Source organism: Artemia franciscana, unplaced genomic scaffold, assembly GCF_032884065.1.
Source record: "Artemia franciscana unplaced genomic scaffold, ASM3288406v1 PGA_scaffold_60, whole genome shotgun sequence".
Lineage (NCBI taxonomy): Eukaryota > Metazoa > Arthropoda > Branchiopoda > Anostraca > Artemiidae > Artemia > Artemia franciscana.
In genome coordinates this window covers 638,299-656,494 of record NW_027062699.1, presented here as the reverse complement: position 1 = coordinate 656,494, position 18,196 = coordinate 638,299, and the positions used below count along the sequence as shown (strand labels likewise).

General features: G+C 30.6%; 1 protein-coding gene across 10 annotated transcripts in view; it reads left to right on the top strand.

Moving 5' to 3' along the window:
• Positions 1–18,196, top strand: part of LOC136042072 (uncharacterized) — a 522,356-nt gene that overhangs the window by 57,271 nt on the left and 446,889 nt on the right. For all 10 annotated transcript variants that reach the window (XM_065726955.1, XM_065726954.1, XM_065726953.1 and 7 more), the window contains one exon: positions 7,212–7,367. The gene's annotated coding sequence lies outside the window, so the exon portion shown is untranslated. The remainder of the gene's footprint in view (positions 1–7,211; positions 7,368–18,196) is intronic.

Below are 18,196 nucleotides of genomic sequence, written 5' to 3'. Positions count from 1 at the left end.
TCAAATGATGAGAAAGACGGAAATTAGCCCCTTTATTCATTATAATTTGAAGATCATCTTGCTTTATTATTGACAAGTCCCCTGTTGTAACATGTTTGTAAGTAGGATTTACAAACGGGCCAAGTTGCTTACAATTACAAACCGGTATCCAATTTATATCACTATCTAGTTTTTTTAGTATTAAATTATAATTAAAAATAATTTGCCCAATAGTTTTTGAAAATTTATAAGTTAAAACTGGACTATCATTATAATTTAAATTACTAGGAAGGGCCTGTTTCACATGCCGCTGATTTAAAATTTCTGGTAAATTAATATCTTCAATCTGCTTACAAGTAAAATTAATAGGTAAATATAATCTGTTATCCTTATTACTAATCTTATCGAACTTTTTCTTTTTTGAAATAAATTTCGTTTTAGTTAGAATGCAAATTGTATCACATATTACTTTAAAATTATAATCAAGAGCTGTATTATTCTTAACAATCCAGAAAAGTTTGATTAAATTCCTCTTGGATTAATTATTTAGACACTTTATTACAGAAATCATACCCCTAGATTCAAGTAGCTGGCATAGATCTATAGAAAGCATATGTACATCTAATTCATTTTTTCTATTATTTTTCCTATGTCCTCTCGATCGTTTTTTACGTTTAGTAGGACAAGTAAAAGAAGGATGGTCCATAAAACCATCAATACATTTAACAACAACATGAGACATGTCACCATATTTTGCTACACGATCATTTAGCCCAAAAGGATAAGCTGTACCAAGAGTATGGATCCAGAAATCCTCCTGTTTACGTAGTCTATTATTCTTCTCTTCTTTATTTAAATTTTCTAATTCTAAATTTTCTAAAATTGTGACAGTTATATCTGATATGGAACATTTACCATTATTACAATATTGAACTAGATAGTTATTAGTTTCTTCATTATTAACTGTTGTCTTATGTCCAGAAAATCTTTTATATATATTATTAGTTGTTTCCCCCACATATTGTAGGCAGCATTTATTACATTCTAATAGGTAAATTACATTAGTTGTTCTACAATTAACATTACCACGTAACTTGCATGCAAAATTTTTATTATACAATGTACTTTTAACAGAAGTCCGTGGGACAAAATGATCTTGGCAAAGAAAACAACGACTTTTACATTTACTAACTTTCAAAAAATCGTTCCGAGTTCCGAGGCTAATATTTGTGTTATGTTGCATAAAAAGTTATTGAAAATAAATCCAAAACAAACCAACATCCAAATCAAAATCCAACAATCAAAGTCCAAAAAACATGCCAAGGTCAATAGGTCAATAAATACATAAACAAAAAGATGAAAGAACATGAAATTAGCATAAGTGCCATCTCACCAATAATTAACAATATCAGGTTAAAAACCTGGACCAGGGTAAAGGTCTGTCGGGGAGAAAACTAAAAAAAAAATTTCTCCACCAGCACTGGATCCAACCTGGAATAATATAATGAAAAGAGAAATCACCAATGCTACAGCACAAACATAAAAAAAAAAAAAAAAAAAAAAAAAAAAAAAAAAAAAAAAAAAAAGTAGACAGAAGGAGAAAAGGAAGACTGTTTTCCTAAATTAGTGATTAATCACTTGAATGAGGCCTTAACCCTACTCATCCATACAATCACATAGGTCAAACAGCATAGCCACACACAATCAACCATAAAGAATAATCCATGGACAGGCAGTCATGTCGTCAATAAGTATAAGTCGTCATTTACCAAACAATAGAAAAAATAATATAGACAAATAATTCAGAGGCAACACCCAACATAAGGGCTCATCAGGAGAATATATATAATATATATATATATATATATATATATATATATATATATATATATATATATATATATATATATATATATATATATATATATATATATATATATATATATATATATATATATATATGTGTGTGTGTGTGTGTGTGTGTGTATGTATGTATGTATACATTTAATCTGTTTGGAGGGGAAGCATGTAATGAAAAAAGACTTAGGGGAAATGGAAACTTCTTAGGAGGGTGTAGAGGGAATCTTTTATTAGATTGTAATGGAGGAGGAGTGTGCATAGCGCTCTTGGCCTCAGGCAGTTTGGTGCTGTGGTGAGTTGTTAGTAGCAGTAATTAGACAGGCAGTAAAAACGATTTACAGACATCTATTGTTATTCTTTTTACATTTTTACTGTAACTTACTCGTATGGCAAAACAGACATGAACCAATCTTTGACTTTTCCCAAGCTGGAATAGTAAAGAATAAACCACCAGAAACGAGGAAAAAAAGGCAGTCAAATGACCCCACTGACCCAGCCCAAGAGAAGCAAGTTTTAAAAAGATATTTATGGCATATTATCTATAGATGTGTATTGCAGCATAAGGCATATGCATATTTAAATTGATTTTTTTTTCTCAGTAGACAGTTTTGTTTTTCTTAAACAATTTGAATTATTTGTTACTAAGAGCAGTGTTTCAGGCTAGCCCTGGTTTCATCCCAAATTAGCTTTCTTTTGAAATAATTTAACATACCTTTATTTCTTTTTCCACTGCATATTCTTCTTCCATTTTTCTTTTTTCTTCTTCTTCTATCCTTTTTTTCCCTTCTTCTTCTCTTCTTTTTTCTTCTTTTTCTTTTGCTTCTATTTCGAATCGCATTTGGTACCATTCATTCTTTATCCTGTTTATCCAGGTCTCGGAATCGTATGCTGGATCTTCTAGTTGTTTTTCAAAGATTATCTTCAAATTGGATACGGTTGTTTAAAATGCTTTTTGATCTAGTTGTTTTTCAAAGATTATCTCCAAATTGGATACAGTTGTTTCAAATGCTTTTTGATCTAGTTGTTTTTCAAAGATTATCTTCAAATTGGATACGGTTGTTTCAAATGCTTTTTGATCTAGTTGTTTTTCAAAGATTATCTTCAAATTGGATACGGTTGTTTCAAATGCTTTTTGATCTAGTTTTTTTTCAAAGATTATCTTCAAATTGGATACGGTTGTTTCAAATGCTTTTTGATCTAGTTTTTTTTCAAAGATTATCTTCAAATTGAATACGGTTGTTTCAAATGCTTTCTGATCTAGTTGTTTTTCAAAGATTATCTTCAAATTGGATACGGTTGTTTCAAATGCTTTTTGATCTAGTTGTTTTTCAAAGATTATCTTCAAATTGGATACGGTTGTTTCAAATGCTTTTTGATCTAGTTGTTTTTCAAAGATTATCTTCAAATTGGATACGGTTGTTTCAAATGCTTTTTGATCTAGTTGTTTTTCAAAGATTATCTTCAAATTGGATACGGTTGTTTCAAATGCTTTTTGATCTAGTTGTTTTTCAAAGATTATCTTCAAATTGGATACGGTTGTTTCAAATGCTTTTTGAAAAACAACTAGATCAAAAAGCATTTGAAACAACCGTATCCAATTTGAAGATAATCTTTGAAAAACAACTAGAAGATCCAGCATACGATTCTGAGACCTGGATAAACAGGATAAAGAATGAATGGTACCAATATGAATATATATATATATATATATATATATATGTATATATATATATATATATATATATATATATATATATATATATATATATATGTATATATATATATATATATATATATATATATATATATATATATATATATATATATATATATATATATATATATATATATATATATATATATATATATATATATATATATATATATATATATATATATATATATATATATATATATATATATATATATATATATATATATATATATATATATATATATATATATATATATATATATATATACATATATATATATATATATATATATATATATATATATATACATATATATATATATATATATATATATATATATATATATATATATATATATATATATATATATATATATATATATATATATATATATATATATATATATATGTACTGTTTTAGCTGAAAAGCTGTTTATAAATCTCCCACCCACCCAAAAAAGATCTTCATTAACACCCGCCATTTTCATTAAATTTATATACAAATTTAGAATTCGTTTTGAAACATATAAAAATCTAAAATTGAAATTTGCACAAAATGTTATAGAAATGTTTTTATTATAGTTTCAAAAACAAAAGTGGATTCTGACCGTCTTAATTCTCTCGAATATATCGAAGTAGTTGCGTGGTAAATATTAAATTAAAGTTTGCGTTAAAAATTTAATGAAATGGACGTGCCTGTTTTTTATTGCCTAACAAATCAAATCTTGGTGTAATGTTTGAAACTGCTGGACGTAAGACCTTTTCAACATTTTTTTTATCGCTGAATGATATTGGGATTTAATGTGTGTTAAAGCTGAGTAAACTTCACAATAAATATGTGGTGTTGAATGGCAGAAGTACATTTAACGCCATATCGGCGATTGTGGGAAATTCAGTTCTAGTTCCGATCCAGAATTCGGTCAAGGGCTTTTTTTTGGAATTGTATTTTTAAGTTTGAGTCACACGAAAGCTCAGCAAATTCCTCTTGAGCTTTAAGTGGCAGATGATTAATCTCGCTTAAGCCAATCCAAAACGGCTTTTGAATCCAAAATATTTTTTGTAAATCAATATTAAATATAGAATATGTGTGGAACAGTATTTCTAGCGCTTTTAAGTGATCTATAATAGTTTTTGCGATAAAAGTTCTACGATGAATTTCCTCAATTACAAAATTGTCGACACTGGAAAACCTTTCGAACGAATTTTTTTCGACCCTACTTTTCCAAATGCTGATCTTTTTAATAAAACTTCAAATTTTATCGTTTGAAGTAAATATATCGCAATTTTTTCCTTGGAGAGACAAGTTAATATCGTTTAACTTCGCAAAAATATCTGCCAAATAACACAGCTTGGATAGCCACAAGTCATCTTGAAAAAAAGGAGCAAATTCACATTTTCGTTCAGTGAAAAATATTTTTATCTCGTCCTTTAATAACAATAATCTTTTTAAACTTTGACCTCTTGACAGCCATCTTACTTCTGCATGTAAGAAAAAAGTTGTATAATTGGAAATCGTATCCTTACAGAGATTTGAAAATAAGCGACTGTTAAGGGCATTGCTCTTAATGAAATTTATGACCTTAACAGCATCCCGAAGCACATCGTTCAATTCTGGTGCTATCAATCAGTTAAGAAGTGCCCAAAGGATTTTTACATGCTGGGACTGTAAGGTCCTGTCGGTCGCGAAAGGGTTAAACTCGGAAAAGTAAGGGTTCAACTAAGGGTTAATTCGGAATGACATGCACTTCGTTCACAATCATACAATGGCTAAATGAAAATAGCACGTAATGTTTATATAGTTTCTTCGAAATAACACTTAGAAATTTTGTTGATAATATTTATCAGGATTATTTCAGTTTTAAGAGATTGACAAAAATAAATCTACATTTTTTTATAAATTTCTATAACATATTCTGATTCATTGTAAATTTATACAAGATATTATAATGATCGGAATAGAAATGCTGGTATAAACAGTCTTTCCGAACCAGAACATTTTATGATATATTTATCTACGATGATTGTTATTTTTCTTTATAACAATAATTTTACAAGTTAAAAAACATTTTTTGTTAAATTGTATTTTTATCACTCGCGACCCCATAATTTTGCTACGCGACCCCAAATGGGGTCGCGACTCATAGTTTAAGAAGCCCTGATCTGTATAAATCCATAAACCTCAATATATTTGAAAGGTATACCTACCAAGCAACCCTACACGCGGCTCGGTTTTGAATTGATTGATGGGTGATTCTTTGGTACTTGGAACAAGCTTATTCCACAGCTTAGCCTCTCTATAAGTAACTGAAAAAGCTCAAACAATGTTTACAAGAGCCCAAATATGGTTAGTAATATATCTTCAAAATATACAGTACTGTATCAGGATACACTATTCTACAAATTAATTTTTTTTTTCGGGGAGAAAGACAATTTCTTTTCAACTTGGTTTTTTGATCACTAAGTTTGGTCTTCTAACATGTTTTTTTGCGAGTCCTCCGTCTAAAAGCAAACACAAAGTCTCTGCCAGCTATTTGTTTTCAGCAAGATATATCGATAAAATTCTCTGCCGGCTATTTGTTTTCAGCAAGATATATCGATGAATTCATATTGCATATAGTTAGGGACTGCGTGTCGGTCTTTTAGGAGGGTGTGAATAGAATATAACTGTGACAGCGGAGATTATCAAATTTTGAAGATGTATCTGACGGGTAATCTAACTGTATACTTGTTTTTTCTTTCTGTTATTTTTTTTTCTTTCCTATACAATAATTTGTAATGCTTGCGTAATTCTGAATAAAGAAAATCTCGATTAGATCTTGGTAACTTAAAACAGTTAAAGTTTTCACTGTTGTCGAAGAAAAAGTTACCAACGCCTGGTCTGATATTTGACGTTTCTTCAGTTCTTTTGGTGTAATACTAAGCCAATATTACCATAGTAATAAGCACTGGATCTCAGTTTCTGAGACTAGCAAATTTGCCAAGTTATGAAAGAAAACAATAGCAACAAGATCTGTCAAACACTAGATGGAACTAGTGATTTTTTTTGACACTTGCATCAGTCTTCAGTCCCAGTTTCCGGAGTTTCTAGAAATTTTCATTTGATCACTAATTAGTCTACTATTTATTTATCTGCCCGGATAACCCTCTCAATGCTATCTATATAAAACACTAAATTATGTCTTCTTGCTTACTTTCTTTACTCTGCATTTATAAAGCAACTGGATACCCTGTGGTTAATTATGCTTATTTTTATTTTTATTTCGTTTTTAGTACCTTAATTTTGCTCGATTTTTCGGTTAGATGTTTTTCAAGTTCTATGAAAAACTACGTTTTTTGGTGGGATTCAATGCCCGTGTCCAGGCACGTATGCAGGAATGTGTTTCGGGGGGGGGGGGACACAAATCCTTCAAATTCCTTATACTGTTAGAGGTATCAGAAAATTATGTGAAAATAAAAACAAATCGTGGGATTTCAGGAGAGGTACCCCTTGCGTACGTGCCAGCCCATGTCTCCTACTCACCATTTCGGAATAGTGTTTCTTCTGCTAAAAAAAAAAAATACTGATGCGCTGATCCCTTTACCAAAGCACGGTGTTATGAGGCAAGCACGGTAGTAAAATGTGTCTTGTTTACATCACATACATTACGTACCTTTTCAGACGCACAATTCTCACCGTACTATAAAAGAAGCGCAACTTCAAAAAAGGAAGAACTATGTCTATAAAACCTGGCTGTTAGGTGCTATTTAGGAGAGAAGAAGAGACTCAACGACACCCAATTTGATACCAATGGCTAATGACGAATTAGGATACAAGGTAGTAGACACTAATCTGGATAACAAATTTGTATTATTTCTTGGATAACGGCTGATGAAAATTGGGTCTCTTGGATCTCTTGGATGAAGTTTTTTGGAAACATGATTGAAGGCTGTTATAAATGTGGTTGACTGGCAATTATCTATTTCTATTTTACCATATTATGTGCAGTAGTTAGCATCATTCTTTGCTATTCTCCCTCTAAAGCGTTTTTTGTTTTGAATTTATGCTAGGATCTAGGGAGAGGTAGCATATTATTCGCAGTTATTAGCATCCTTCTGTTCTATTCTCCCCCTAAAGAGTCCTTTTGAGTTATGCTAGGGATTAGGGAGAGGCTAACAATTTTGGTGTGACGGGTGTTTAACGAATATTTCTTACTCAGAATTTTTTGCTTAGAAAATTTTCTTACTTAGAGACTGAGGGCAAATTTGCACAAACTATTCTTGAGTTAAAGCTTAGTATCGGTACAGGACGAATTTGCCGTTAATCCTTGAGTTAACTGACGCTATTTGATTTCAAGGCCCCTGTCTCTAACGGATAGAAATCTCAAAAGCTGTCCGTTAAAACTAAAATGTAAAACTACTAGTATATAGTTCCTGGGAATTTGCAATTTGTGAATTTGCTCTTTGTCTTTCAGTCAGGAAAATTATATATTTAATACAAGAAATTTCGTTTTGCTGATAGAAATTTAAAGGAGAATTTTAAGAATGGGAACTTAAAGGGGACATAAACTAAGTTTGTTACATTAGTAACAATTTTAATATTTGATAACGTTTATCCTCATTTACAGATAGTCGATCAGTTAGAGCCGAATCATGTATCTTTGCTTACGGTTCAAATTTTCAAATATTAAAATTTTTCCTTTGACTAAACAGAAGATTTAAGCAAATGCAAGCGCCATCAAATGCAAACGGTAAGATAAAATTAATTTTAGAAATAACTCATAAGCCTGGCATGGCCGAATTTCCATTCTGAAATAGAAACAAAAGCAGAACAACACACGAAAGGCTTATAAGCAATTCCATATATAAAACTGGCAAAGAAAGCACCGTCATATAAAAACAGTCAGTAAAAAAAAATAAAATAAAATAAAAACCCTTATATAAATTTTTGGCCATATTATATGGGCGGCAATATGAAAAAAATACTGTGAACTCGAAAAGAGGTCAGTACAAGCGTAAAAAACATGAAATTTCTTGTGATAATTTTCCCCGGACACAAGGGATATTTTTTTCGTATCTTAAAGTCAAGCAGCATATCTTGAGGTGAAGAGGCTATTCTGTGAATAAAATTAATTTGTTTAGATTTCTTGCAAAATTTGCGGGTGCCAAACCGGAGAGAGATATTCAAGATGGGAACAGACAAAGAAATATTTGTAGTGAATAGATATGTTCTATTCTGTATTAATAAGCAACTAGATTACAGAAAATGATCCCTATGCACTGAAAAACGGTTGACATTGAACTACACAGTTAGTCAAATGTTTCATCACCGCCTTTTGTGTTGTTATAGTATTCAGCGATATCAGGCGTCTGGATTGGATGTGTGATACTGAAAAGCCTTATGGCAAGTTGACAGAAGCAGAACCATTTTTGATAGATTAGCAAGATAAGACACTAGAGTCAGCTCTTGATCGAAACAGAACATTCTAGTTCCTGTAATTCTCCCATTGCTCACAGGCAGCTCTGCCAGAATATCCCTGCTTTTTTTTTCGTACAGTCCCAATTGTCTTCAATCGAAACATTTTTTTTTCAGAAGTTCTGCTGCAAATGTAACCGATGTAAACCCGTTGTCAAGCGTGACGTTTAATTATGTTAATTCAGAAAATAGCTAAATTCAGCATTTTCATACACTATACCTGATGAAATTTACTACGAAGCTTGTAAAAAAGGTTTGAAAAGCTCTATAATTACACAGTTTTAATAAAGATATCAGTTTTCACGAACAAGTGAAAAAGTTACATAAATGGTAAAGCTTGCGTAATTTTTTCTACTAATCCTTAATATCTCCCTAACCAGTTCAGATAATAAAACCCGGTGACAGCACAAGAATTGATTAATCATAGTATTAGCATATATGGGAGGTGGGTTCGTGCAAAGCTTCCGTTTCCATGGTAACTGCTGAAACGTGTTTTGGTGTCGTAAAATTTACGAATTCTTACCCTTCTAGCTAGGGTTAAGGAAACACATTGGTATTATTGAGAAAGGCATCTTGTCCAGTGTTAATCAAAATACTCATTAATTTTTTTAGAAGGTTTCAACAACCTTAAGCTCATTAGCGAATTTCAATTCTTGGGAAAACTCCTTAGAGAGATTGTGGAGTCGAACTGCATTTGGAACAGGGAGGGTGAAACAACGAATATGGTATTTGATTACTTATGATTTATTTGATATAAAAGAAGAAACCAATTTCACTAGAAAACGGTCAATATTGAATTCACTGAAAGTTTTGAAATAATACATTGTAATTAACCAAGTCAAATGCTATTTTTAGATCTTAAATGGAAATTATTTAAGTCGGGCATTAGGCTTTTGAGGAATTTTACCAGTTAAGTAGACAAGATAAGCACAAGAATTATAGGTAGATGTGGAACTGAGGTTCCCGAATGGTCCCAGGCCTATAAGAGGAGGAAGGATTTTTTCTCTGCCAATCAACAAAAAATTCTTTGTATAGTTAGCAGAATAAATGAGATCGGATGAACACCCTCAAAACCAGTATTCTAATAAGGGGAAATGGGATATCTAAAGGACAGGCACTTGTTTTTCTTAGCTTCCCAATACTTCTTTCAATTTCTATTGCAAAAATCGCTGGGAGAAAGGGGAAATCGTGTCAGCCGGTACATGATTAGACAATAGAAGATGAGTTTCTTAAACATAGTGGCCCTGAGGTTATAAATAAATTACTGAAGATTGTGAATATGATTTACGGAAAAGGGAAGTACTTAGCGATTTAAAAAAAAGAAGCTTAATTAAGCCCCTGTATAGGTGATAAGTGACTGACTGTGGTATCTATCTAGGCATTAACCTGGTCTTTGTAGGCCGCAAATTACTTAGTAAACATATTGATTTTTGAACTGAGAGATGGTGTAGACAAGTTTATGACAGAAAAACAGTCTGGTCTTAGTAAGTGTTGAGGATGTCTTGGCCAAATTTTCCATTTCAGGTTAATAAATGAGAAGTGTCTGAGTGATCAAACACATTTAGTCCTTAGTTTTATAGATGATGAGCAAGCTTTTGTTTCTGTTGATAGAAGAGCTTCAGCGAAGGTCTTGTCATTGTATGGTATACCAGACAAATACATTAAAGTGATTAGTGCTGTGTACAAGATTTAAGTAAGAAAAACAAGTTTTATTTTTAACTGAAAATAAGGAGCAACATTGAAACTTAAAACGAACAGAAAGTATTCAGTATATTAAAGGAACTTTCCCCTCCTCAACACCCCGCTCTTTACGCTAAAGTTTTTTTTTTTTTTTAAATTGGAGTCGTGAGAAAGATTCAAACTTCAGCGTAAAGAGCGTTTGCTTAAAGAGATTGGCGTGAGGGGCGCTCATTGTTCCCCTGATGAAATGAGCGTGGGAGGGGACCTAGTTGCCCTTCATTTTTTGTGCTCACTCAAAAAGGGCACTAGAACTTTTAAATCTGTTAGAATGAGCTCTTTCGCAACATTCTTTGACCATTGCGTCGACAGGATCACCCCTGAAAAAAAACAAACAACAACCAATAAATACTGTGATTTTTCTGGCAAAAAAAAACCAACAAAATTCCACATATTTGCAGTCAGGAGCTTGAAACCTCTACAGTAGGGTAATCTGATATTCTGAATCTGATTGTGTGCTTTCCATAAAGATTCTATGACTTTTAGGGCGTCTTTACTTGTTTTCCCAAAATAAGACAACTTTTCTCAGACTCTTAACTTTTGATGGGTAGGATTTAACTTGATGAAACATGTATATTTAAAATCAACTTTAAAGCAACTGGATACCCTGTCAATGAGACTCATTGTAATTTTTGTTTTGTTTTTAGCACTTCAATTTTGTACGATTTTTTGTTTAGGTGTATTTTTCAAGTTTTGTTTCGAGTCTTTCGTGAAGTCGCGAATCACTTAGTGAAAAAAGAAAATTTAAGATTTTGGGATTGAATGCCCATGTCTCCTGCCTACCTTCTCGGAATCATCTTTCATCTATTAAAAAAAAAAAAAAAAAAAAAAAAAAAAAAAAAAAAAAAAAAAAAAAGCAATCAGGAAAACTGATTTCCTGATTGCCGTACCAAAGCACGGTAGTAAAATGTGACTGTTTACTTATCATAAATTATATGCTTTTTCAGGTACAATAGCCCCCCACCGTATTATGAAAGAAGCGCATCGTCAAAAAAAGAAGAACAACGTCTATAGAAATATTAGAAATTGGATATGACCGCAAGATGTTATTTAGAAGAAAAGAAGAGACTCAGCGACGCTCAATGTGATACCAATGGCTAATGGCAAACAAAATACAAGGTAGTAGACACAGATCGAGAAAATACCTATATATATATATATATACATATATAATGAAAAGAGAAATCACCAATGCTACAGCACAAACACAAAAAAAAAAAAAAAAAAAAAAAAAAAAAAAAAAAAAAAAAAAAAAAAAAAAAAAAAGTAGACAGAAAGAGAAAAGGAAGACTGTTTTCCTAAATTAGTGATTAATATAGACCAGCACTTGAATGAGGCCTTAACCCTACTCATCCATACAATCACATAGGTCAAACAGCATAGCCACACACAATCAACCATAAAGAATAATCCATGGACAGGCAGTCATGTCGTCAATAAGTATAAGTCGTCATTTACCAAACAATAGAAAAAATAATATAGACAAATAATTCAGAGGCAACACCCAACATAAGGGCTCATCAGGAGAATACACTGGCCTATATAGGGTTTCGCCACTCTAAATTCTCTACCCAGCACAGTGTTGTGGCTACCACAGAATATCCATGGCATCCCCGCGTCAGGTATCACCCCCAAAATACATGCCTATGAAAAAAAAAAAAAAACAGCAAATGTAAAACAACCAAGTAAAACCAAAAACAAGCTTATCCTGTTAATATATCCCTCCTTTTAGCAACAATAGGTAAACTAAATATTATAAATTTTACCAAATCACAAATATTAACACATTGCAAAAAACCTGAATGAACTAAACAATTATATATTCATCTTTACCATGTGGCTAATTTTTTAGAAAATCCGCTCAATTAGAAACACAATTCAAAATAAATGGCGCTGTGACAACATTTCTCGAACCTCCGAAATTAGTTAAAAATTTCTTTAAGTATTTCTAGATAATTCTTTTGATATTTATTTAAAAGTTCGTTATAATGAAAACTAAATTTTTTAAATTGCCAAGTTAATTTATTTGCAGAAAAACCTCTTGATATCAATTTTTGGCTTAAGATTTTACATCTATTTTTAAAATCAATATAATTACTACAAATCCTTGCATAACGAAGTAACTGTGAGAAAAACGCTGAATATGTGATATTTGAGTGTATATTACTTTCAGGGAATGGGAAACTAATCACTTCAAAATCAAAATCATCCGTTTTATTATACATTTTAAAACTTAATTTATTATTATCACAAATATTAATATTTAAATCTAAGAAATGATCTTCATGACCAGCGCCATGACTAGGCTCAAGAATAAGCTCTGATGGATATATATTTTTAGAAATATCAATGAAATCCTTACAATTTAAGACCAAAATATCATCTAAATATCTTTTATTATTTGACAAAGCATGTTTTAAATTAATTGGATTATTCTTATCCATCATATATTTATATTCTAGTTGACTTAAAAACAAGTCAGCTATAAATGGACTGGCATTCCCCCTCATGGGAATTCCCATAATTTGCTTGTACAAATCACCCCCAAATCTTATATAAGTATTGTATAAAACAAATTCCAATAACTCAAAAATCATATCCAAGCTGTAACATCTCAAGTTAACTGTAGTATTAAAGCAGTTTGTCCATATAGCTTTTTTATTATAAATGTCTATTTTTAAGAACCTTTTACTAGATAAGAGGAAAGATTTCTTTATAACAGTTTTTAAATTATCAAACACTAAATTAAGTGATAAATTAGTATACATTGTCGCAAAATCGAAAGACTCAATTCTTTTAGCTGAAACCATTGTTAAAGAATCTATCACCTGCAGTGAATTATTAACACTCCAATATGGATTAAAATTCGAAAATTTTTTAATACCAGAACAATAGGTTTTAAGTTTATTTACAATTTCCTTTAAAATTAAAGAGAGGTCAGTAGCAGCAATGCGGGTTGGAGATTTAGCTGCTCCAGAAATAAACCATGGTTTAGGGGGATTCTTATGAAATTTTACAGTCCAATATAGGAAAGGGAACTTTTTATCATTGTCATTTATTTTAATATTAAAATTTTTAAAAAGTATTTCTTCAGTCTTTTCAATTAAATTCTCATCCTCTATATTTACCTTTTCGTAAACATTAGTTGTGCATAACTCCCTTTTTAAGATATCACAATACAGCTTCTGACAAATTATGGCAAAATTATTATTAGCTTTATCCACTGGCACAATTACAAATTCATTCTTTAGATTAGCAATTGCTTGTTTAATCTTCGCATTATAAAATAATGATTTAGTGTTACTATTTTTTAAGTTAGAATATATTTTATTTCTTACTCTACTAATAATTAAATTCTTCCAACTTTGAAAACTCTCTTTATTTTTATTCTCTTTCTTACACCACTTATCAATAAATAAATCAAAATCATTTTCCAAGCCATCAAGAACACTCGATGGTTTCAAATGATGAGAAAGACGGAAATTAGCCCCTTTATTCATTATAATTTGAAGATCATCTTGCTTTATTATTGACAAGTCCCCTGTTGTAACATGTTTGTAAGTAGGATTTACAAATGGGCCAAGTTGCTTACAATTACAAACCGGTTTCCAATTTATATCACTATCTAGTTTTTTTAGTATTAAATTATAATTAAAAATAATTTGCCCAATAGTTTTTGAAAATTTATAAGTTAAAACTGGACTATCATTATAATTTAAATTACTAGGAAGGGCCTGTTTCACATGCCGCTGATTTAAAATTTCTGGTAAATTAATATCTTCAATCTGCTTACAAGTAAAATTAATAGGTAAATATAATCTGTTATCCTTATTACTAATCTTATCGAACTTTTTCTTTTTTGAAATAAATTTCGTTTTAGTTAGAATGCAAATTGTATCACATATTACTTTAAAATTATAATCAAGAGCTGTATTATTCTTAACAATCCAGAAAAGTTTGATTAAATTCCTCTTGGATTAATTATTTAGACACTTTATTACAGAAATCATACCCCTAGATTCAAGTAGCTGGCATAGATCTATAGAAAGCATATGTACATCTAATTCATTTTTTCTATTATTTTTCCTATGTCCTCTCGATCGTTTTTTACGTTTAGTAGGACAAGTAAAAGAAGGATGGTCCATAAAACCATCAATACATTTAACAACAACATGAGACATGTCACCATATTTTGCTACACGATCATTTAGCCCAAAAGGATAAGCTGTACCAAGAGTATGGATCCAGAAATCCTCCTGTTTACGTAGTCTATTATTCTTCTCTTCTTTATTTAAATTTTCTAATTCTAAATTTTCTAAAATTGTGACAGTTATATCTGATATGGAACATTTACCATTATTACAATGTTGAACTAGATAGTTATTAGTTTCTTCATTATTAACTGTTGTCTTATGTCCAGAAAATCTTTTATATATATTATTAGTTGTTTCCCCCACATATTGTAGGCAGCATTTATTACATTCTAATAGGTAAATTACATTGGTTGTTCTACAATTAACATTACCACGTAACTTGCATGCAAAATTTTTATTATACAATGTACTTTTAACAGAAGTCCGTGGGACAAAATGATCTTGGCAAAGAAAACAACGACTTTTACATTTACTAACTTTCAAAAAATCGTTCCGAGTTCCGAGGCTAATATTTGTGTTATGTTGCATAAAAAGTTATTGAAAATAAATCCAAAACAAACCAACATCCAAATCAAAATCCAACAATCAAAGTCCAAAAAACATGCCAAGGTCAATAGGTCAATAAATACATAAACAAAAAGATGAAAGAACATGAAATTAGCATAAGTGCCATCTCACCAATAATTAACAATATCAGGTTAAAAACCTGGACCAGGGTAAAGGTCTGTCGGGGAGAAAACTAAAAAAAAAATTTCTCCACCAGCACTGGATCCAACCTGGAATAATATAATGAAAAGAGAAATCACCAATGCTACAGCACAAACATAAAAAAAAAAAAAAAAAAAAAAAAAAAAGTAGACAGAAGGAGAAAAGGAAGACTGTTTTCCTAAATTAGTGATTAATATAGACCAGCACTTGAATGAGGCCTTAACCCTACTCATCCATACAATCACATAGGTCAAACAGCATAGCCACACACAATCAACCATAAAGAATAATCCATGGACAGGCAGTCATGTCGTCAATAAGTATAAGTCGTCATTTACCAAACAATAGAAAAAATAATATAGACAAATAATTCAGAGGCAACACCCAACATAAGGGCTCATCAGGAGAATATATATAATATATATATATATATATATATATATATATATATATATATATATATATATATATATATATATATATATATATATATATATATATATATATATATATATATATATATATATATATATATATATATATATATATATATATATATATATATATATATATATGTGTGTGTGTGTGTGTGTGTATGTATGTATACATTTAATCTGTTTGGAGGGGAAGCATGTAATGAAAAAAGACTTAGGGGAAATGGAAACTTCTTAGGAGGGTGTAGAGGGAATCTTTTATTAGATTGTAATGGAGGAGGAGTGTGCATAGCGCTCTTGGCCTCAGGCAGTTTGGTGCTGCGGTGAGTTGTTAGTAGCAGTAATTAGACAGGCAGTAAAAACGATTTACAGACATCTATTGTTATTCTTTTTACATTTTTACTGTAACTTACTCGTATGGCAAAACAGACATGAACCAATCTTTGACTTTTCCCAAGCTGGAATAGTAAAGAATAAACCAACAGAAACGAGGAAAAAAAGGCAGTCAAATGACCCCACTGACCCACCCCAAGAGAAGCAAGCTTTAAAAAGATATTTATGGCATATTATCTATAGATGTGTATTGCAGCATAAGGCATATGCATATTTAAATTGATTTTTTTTTCTCAGTAGACAGTTTTGTTTTTCTTAAACAATTTGAATTATTTGTTACTAAGAGCAGTGTTTCAGGCTAGCCCTGGTTTCATCCCAAATTAGCTTTCTTTTGAAATAATTTAACATACCTTTATTTCTTTTTCCACTGCATATTCTTCTTCTATTTTTCTTTTTTCTTCTTCTTCTGTCCTTTTTTTCCCTTCTTCTTCTCTTCTTTTTTCTTCTTTTTCTTTTGCTTCTATTTCGAATCGCATTTGGTACCATTCATTCTTTATCCTGTTTATCCAGGTCTCGGAATCGTATGCTGGATCTTCTAGTTGTTTTTCAAAGATTATCTTCAAATTGGATACGGTTGTTTCAAATGCTTTTTGATCTAGTTGTTTTTCAAAGATTATCTCCAAATTGGATACAGTTGTTTCAAATGCTTTTTGATCTAGTTGTTTTTCAAAGATTATCTTCAAATTGGATACGGTTGTTTCAAATGCTTTTTGATCTAGTTGTTTTTCAAAGATTATCTTCAAATTGGATACGGTTGTTTCAAATGCTTTTTGATCTAGTTTTTTTTTCAAAGATTATCTTCAAATTGGATACGGTTGTTTCAAATGCTTTTTGATCTAGTTGTTTTTCAAAGATTATCTTCAAATTGAATACGGTTGTTTCAAATGCTTTTTGATCTAGTTGTTTTTCAAAGATTATCTTCAAATTGGATACGGTTGTTTCAAATGCTTTTTGATCTAGTTGTTTTTCAAAGATTATCTTCAAATTGGATACGGTTGTTTCAAATGCTTTTTGATCTAGTTGTTTTTCAAAGATTATCTTCAAATTGGATACGGTTGTTTCAAATGCTTTTTGATCTAGTTGTTTTTCAAAGATTATCTTCAAATTGGATACGGTTGTTTCAAATGCTTTTTGATCTAGTTGTTTTTCAAAGATTATCTTCAAATTGGATACGGTTGTTTCAAATGCTTTTTGATCTAGTTGTTTTTCAAAGATTATCTTCAAATTGGATACGGTTGTTTCAAATGCTTTTTGATCTAGTTGTTTTTCAAAGATTATCTTCAAATTGGATACGGTTGTTTCAAATGCTTTTTGGTCTAGTTGTTTTTCAAAGATTATCTTCAAATTGGTACCATTCATTCTTTATCCTGTTTATCCAGGTCTCGGAATCGTATGCTGGATCTTCTAGTTGTTTTTCAAAGATTATCTTCAAATTGGATACGGTTGTTTCAAATGCTTTTTGATCTAGTTGTTTTTCAAAGATTATCTTCAAATTGGATACAGTTGTTTCAAATGCTTTTTGATCTAGTTGTTTTTCAAAGATTATCTTCAAATTGGATACGGTTGTTTCAAATGCTTTTTGATCTAGTTTTTTTTCAAAGATTATCTTCAAATTGGATACGGTTGTTTCAAATGCTTTTTGATCTAGTTGTTTTTCAAAGATTATCTTCAAATTGAATACGGTTGTTTCAAATGCTTTCTGATCTAGTTGTTTTTCAAAGATTATCTTCAAATTGGATACGGTTGTTTCAAATGCTTTTTGATC